Source organism: Microtus ochrogaster, unplaced genomic scaffold (genome assembly GCF_000317375.1).
Source record: "Microtus ochrogaster isolate Prairie Vole_2 unplaced genomic scaffold, MicOch1.0 UNK49, whole genome shotgun sequence".
Classification (NCBI taxonomy): domain Eukaryota; kingdom Metazoa; phylum Chordata; class Mammalia; order Rodentia; family Cricetidae; genus Microtus; species Microtus ochrogaster.
In genome coordinates, this window is record NW_004949147.1 from 1,900,321 (window position 1) to 1,906,797 (window position 6,477).

Consider the following 6,477-nt stretch of genomic DNA (forward strand, 5'->3'; position numbering starts at 1 on the left):
CTGGCGGCACCGTGCCGACCTCCGGCTTCCTCTAGGGTGGTACCCGACCCGCCTGGACCACGGAGACCCACGTCCCTGCCGTGACACTCGGCCCTGGCTCAGACAAAGGTGCGGGGAGACCACTCCTCCATCGGGTGCCCAGGCCGGGACCCAACCCCGTGACTCTCCCCGGAGCTAATTCTCTGCAGTCACTGCAGCCTTTTACATAGGCCCTGGACGGTCACTTTGTATTTTTCGTACCTGGGAATCAAAGTCTCTGGACAGTAAACCCGGAGCACCCGGGTATTGACTTTTCAAGCACTTGGTACTACTAGAGATCGAGATACCCATAAGTTAGGAGAAAGGTGTCTGTAGTTCACTGCAGATGAGCGTGCCCATACTCTTCTCAACTGGTTCTTCACTGAGTCATGTTAGGTTGTTAATAGGAGTTGGATTTGTATTCTCCCTTCTGTGTACAGTCAGTATCCAAAATGCGTTGTGTCCTGCAAGAAAGACTATTTTTTTTCTAACAACCCCCTACCGTGCCTTCTCGCTCTTGTCACTTCATATTTTATTTTATTCCAGAGTTCCAAAATAAACAGTATAAATTGTGGATTGACATGGGGAATGAAGAGCTCAGAAACCTCATTACAAGAGTGAAATTGGGAGCCTTCCCTTCTTCCAGTTTCCATGAAACAATTGGCTTAAAAGAGCAAACACACGCTTATTGTTTTCCACTAGGGAAACCATTTAAATATCTTGTTTTGGTTAGAGTTATTAACCAGAAAAAATATTTCCTAAATACCCCTGATTGACCTGTTAAATTAGAAATAGATTACCTCCCAATTACTCCACAAGTATTTGCTTAATTAACCTTTAATAATCACATCGTTATTCAGTTTTCTGAGATAATTGATGAAAAAAGCTCTTTGGAAACTATAAATTGCCTTGCAAATGTTAATTTTTGGCTATCTAAGATGGAGGTTTTTTTCCATTATGTTAAAATTGTGTATAATGTGACTTCTAAAATGAAGCTTACATTTATCTCCCATCTTTGAAAAAAAGGAGTTATAGCTAATAAAATAGCATACTGATTTTCAAGTCTGACTTCTGTGAACCGTCTCATTAATTTATCAGCCTACTGTGTATATTGAGTTTATATTAAAAAGTTTAAAGCACTTTCTGTAAAATAGAGTGACTAAATCATATATTTCTGACTAGCGATTAGATCGAAATTTTCATAAAAGCCACTCTATAATAAACCACTAATAGAGGAGCTGCAGATTAAAGAGGTACTGATTCTAAATCAATTCGAGAGTAAGACTGTAAAGTAACCCTTGTTCATACCGCAATTCAGATCCGTTACTCCATTTCAATGTCAGTGCCATCGTTGACAGCGCTTTTAAGAATCATCATCTGGAGTCATTAACCTGCCCCTTGTTTAGTAAGGCACGGCTGAGAAAGGGGGTCTTCAGGAACCTCATTCGTCCTTCATGTTCTCTAAAACAAAATTTTCAACAAATACCTAAGTCCACCTCTGTGTCTTAGCAACCTATTTTTACAAAAGTCTGGGCTATAAATCTATGAAGAGATATTAAGCTGTTGCCGAAATTAACATTTTTTTTTCATCTCAGCAAAGTTAGAAAATGAGGCCCATGTTCAAGAAATAGTGCACAAAGAAACTGTAGAGCTAAGAAAACAGAGTGGCCATTGTATGCTAGGATAAGTTACCGAAGTGCAGGCCAAAAATAACTGGACCCAATATTCTTGTGAAATGTATTCTAGGTATGTTTTGATATAAACATTAAATGAAAATTTAAATCCTATGAATTGAAAACTTGGTAGGAATCTTACTTGCTGAAGTAAAAGGATTATTTTTCAGCATTAGGGAGGCAAGAGCTCAGTGCTTTAATTGCTGCCAGTAATGAAAAGCTGCAACTCGTTCCCTGGCTCTGTCTCGGTGTCCAGGAAGAGAGCTAGCCCCTAGCTAGTGAATCCCAGGAGAGAGCACAGCACGTTTCAGCTGGGATTTACCCATCTCCTCAGAACATGATTAACTCCTGCACAGACACTGGTATTCTTAAATTTGCTTTTTGCAGTCCACTAGGTAAGAATTTTTTCTCTCACCTTTTCTCTTTCAAAGGCCACCTGTTCTAGGGAGCCATCTCTGATTAATTCTAATTATGAAAGATAGGTACTTCTTAAGGCCAAAACAACACAGCATTAATTTGGCTTATTATATGTGATTCAGCTAATCACATATCTTTAGTCCAAGAACCAACTATTAATTTAACAAATATTATTGAAGACCTGATTTTTTTATTGAAAAATTGACTTTATAAGTTTACAGGTACACAGCCACAACTGTAAAGTATCTGTGCCCATAAGAAATAATAAGTCATTGAATTACATGCAAATACCTGCTTTGCCAAGTTGTGATAAGTGCTGGGAATAACAAAATTATTGATTCATTTATTTAACATTTATAAAGCACTTATAGCATCTCGAGTCCTGCCCTGCGTTAAGTGAATACAGTGATAGGCCTGATTGACAAGAGTTTCCCAGGTTAGCAGCAAAGATAATAATAACAAAGAAATCTGAGGACTGTTATGGTAAGGAAAGATAAGGCATTTGGGAAAACATAGTGACAACATCTCATTCCACTAGACTGGGGCTGGGGGAAGGTGATGGCTGATGACAGGTTGAGACCCAGCACTCTGCAGTAGAACTTGGTCTCAAGTTTACATTTTACGAGAATCACTCAGGCTGCTTCTTGGAGTTTAAGTGGGAAGGAGACAAAATGGAGAAACTCAATTCAGGTTTTGTTACAGTGCTGTGGAGAGCAGATGATGGCAGCCTGGGGTAGAGTAGAGGGAATTAAAAGACTTCCAACAGAGAAGAGGGTGTAAGAAAGATAAACAGACAGACAGATAATCCAGGATGTGTGTGAGGGGAAGAGATATTGGCGACTTGAGTTTCAGCTCGGGCATTTGAGTAAATAAAGAGGCAATGGCTGAGAGAACCAAATGGATTTGGGAGGGTTAAGTTTTAAAAGTATCCATTGAATGTCCCAATAGAAACACCTGTAAACTGTGAGGTATATGGTTCTAGAATCTAACGGGAAGATAGAACTGCAGAGATGTCATTGGTAAATATCAAACATACCTAATTATTAGGGTAGTCCCATTTTTCCAGTTAAAATCTACTCCAACAAGATTTTGTGACCGATTTCCTTATATAAACAGAGTTAAAGACTAAATTATCAAGTTCTGCTATAACATAAGTGTACTAATTATACTCAAATACTTTGTTATGTATTCATATTATGAAGATAAAACTTTTAAAACAATTTTACTGAAACTGCCTCTCGAAGTGTTTCTGTCATCTCCAGCATCCCATTTTGAATCTTTGATGTAGCCTTCCAGGATAGGTAATCCCTGGTGGTTTACATGAAAAATGTCCTCCATAGGCTCAGGTGTTTGAACACTTGGTCCCCAGAATGCTAATTGTAGATGGTACGGAAACTTTAGGAAGGTCTTGATGGAGGAAGTCTAACACTGAGGATGGGCTTTGAGTGTTTGAAGCCCCATCCCACTTCCAGTTTCCTCTCTCTGCTTAGTGTTTGTAGGTAAAGATATGATCTCCTAGTTTCCTGCTCTGGTCACCTGTTGCCATGGCACTATGGACTCCTGATGTGGGATTCTCCTCTGTATGCTGTGAATACCATTGGTTAATAAAGAAACTGTCTTGGGCCTGCACAGAGAATAGAGGTAGGTGGGGAAAACTAAACTGAATGCTGGGAGAAAGAAGGAGGAGTTAGAGAGAAGCCATGTAGCCCCATTGGAGCCAGACGGAACTTTACCCAGTAAGCCACAGCTACGTGGCAATACACAGATTACTAGAAATGGGTTAAATTAAAATATAAGAGCTAGCCAATAAGAAGTTAGAGCTAATAGGCCAAACAGTGATTTAATTAATACAGTTTCTGTGTGATTATTTTGAGTCTGAGCTGCCAGGCGGCTGGGAACACACTAGCAGCCTTTTACAACAAATTGGCACTCTAACATATGCTAGCTAAATCCATGTAAAACCTGAGAAAGCTTGAAAAGGACATAAACTCTTCTATAAGCCACTTTTTACTGGGAGCACAAAGGTCCTTGTGCTCACAGATAAGCCCTAGGGAAACCAAAAATGTTAAACAAGCATGGTTGTCTCTTCAGAGGAAGAGGTGTGGAACCTGTTTTCCACCCAGAAGGCTGGAAATGGAAGCAGCTAGTGCTCTAGGTGACATCTGAGCTATATGTGTAGCCAGGGGTTCCCCCAGGCTCCCACAAACAGGTTCTAGAAGACTTGAAGACCAGAACTGAAGCATGCCTGAGAACTGTAGTCTAGGACCCATCTAAAAGAACACCCACGTGTTGAATGTATAAAACAAACAAACAAAAAAAAACTTAAAATGAACAGACATGTATAAAGAAACCCCAAGAACACATGGTATCATAGAAGCCAAGGGAAGAAAATGTTTCAGGATTGCTTGAGTGGTTTACAGTGTCATGGGTCCTTAGAATGTCGAGGAATGTAAGACCTGAAAACCACTTGTTGGTCTTAGTAATAAGGTAGGTGGTCAAGGGCAGCCTTACCAAAGAGAAATGAGTCAGATAATAAGGCCCCCTGATGGCTTTCTCTTGTTAATGATTAGCAACAACCTCTTGAAGTTTGCCTATAATGGGGAGAAAAGCTTCATAACTTAGAATGCTCATTGTTAGGAAGGAAGTAGTTTTGAACGCTGATGGAAGCAGGAAATAGAGGAGGAAATGTGCAAGATTCTAAAGGGAAAGTGATAATTGATAGTTTTGGGAACAGTGCAGTAGATAATCTTGTGACTGTATCTCAGCCAGACCCACGATTATCTGACCTTAGTGGTCTCAAGCAACTACCAGTAGGCAAAAGAACTTCACAGAAGTTACACCCTGCTCCTGTGGTTTCCAGGCAGCTGGATTTGAGCATGTTTTGCTCTTGTAGCTTCTTAATGAAGCCTGAAAATAAGGGACAACATACATGCTACTTCCTCCCTAAAAGTCTATCCTCAAAGCACTCATAGTTAGAGCCCAAGAGATAGCAGTCACAAAACAGGCCGCCTTGTCAGCAAGAATGACAAGAGCTTGCTATTTTGGCTACATGCAATGAAAATCTGAAATTCTACCTTAAGAGAAAAAGATTTATTGAAAAGAAGGACCCTGGAATATTTTCCTTACCTCCTACCCCTTTGACAGAAACTCACTATGTAGCTCCAACAGACCTGGGATTCTCTGGGTAGACCAGTCTGGCCTCAAACTCACAGAGATCCTCTTATCTCTCCTCCCAAGTAGTAAGATTAAAGGTGTGAGCCACCATGCCTCCTTGATCCTGTATCTTTAGACAATGGTAAAAGAGGGCCTCAGAGAAGACTAAAGAATACAGTCTTCTTAAATCTTTTGTCTTTGCACCTCCCTGCACATGTACCAGAAAGCTTTATGCTTGCACAATGGCCCTTTCTGTGTCCGAGTTCACATAGCAGTAACTGACTACTGCCAGTTTGCAAGTGACTCTGCCAAAGTCTGATTCTGAATCAGTCAGAAACACATTTAATACGGATTGAGAAATTAAATTTTGGAGAAATAGCTTCGCTCTTTAGAGTGTTGGGTTGTACAGACTTCCCATTAAACAGATTCATGGCTAGTACAGCCTGCCCACCTGAAATCATTCAGGGAGTGGTTGTAGTAACATGGCAGCCTCCATTACAACCAACCAGCAAAAGAAGAAAAGGACAGTTTATAGAAACTACAGGCAGACAAGTGAACGGGAGCCTTCAGTAGCTGGCTTCCTTTTGTCACTCTGGTTTAGTAGACCAACCTGGTACTTAATAAATATTTGTCTGAAGAATTAAATATTTAGGGCTTATATAAAGATTTTTTAATTATGGAAGGGAATTTGATAGCAGACCAAGGATTTGCTTACAGAAAAAGAGCCAGAAATGAAGGGGGCTATGATGCAGGATGTACATGTTGGATGGGTTCCCAGGTGAGAGGACTAGGAGCTATCTATGAAGTAGCTAAAAGGTCATCTGCCACAAGAAGGGGAGAAAGGGTGTGACTGGTGTTTAAAGAAAAGTGGAAAACGTTGGGGGAGCTGCACAGGGAACTGGTAAGGGAGCTATATAAGTTTCCAGCTGAAACCATGACATTGTTGGGATTTTTCTCCACCTGGCATTGGTGTAGAAAGGGGCAAAGGTAGATGGATCTAGAGCTAAAGGTGTCAGTAGTGAATGAAGTAAAATGACAAGGATTAAGAGTACAGCATATGGAAGAAGCCCAGTGACAAGTCACATGGTTAGGGCTAGATAAGAAAGGAAATAAATTGAGAATGGGCAGAATGCCCAGGAGCAAATGCGGGTGTCCAGGAGTTGGAACACTCAAGAAGATTGCACAGTGCCGGTGTGACAGTGAGGAAGAACAGCGA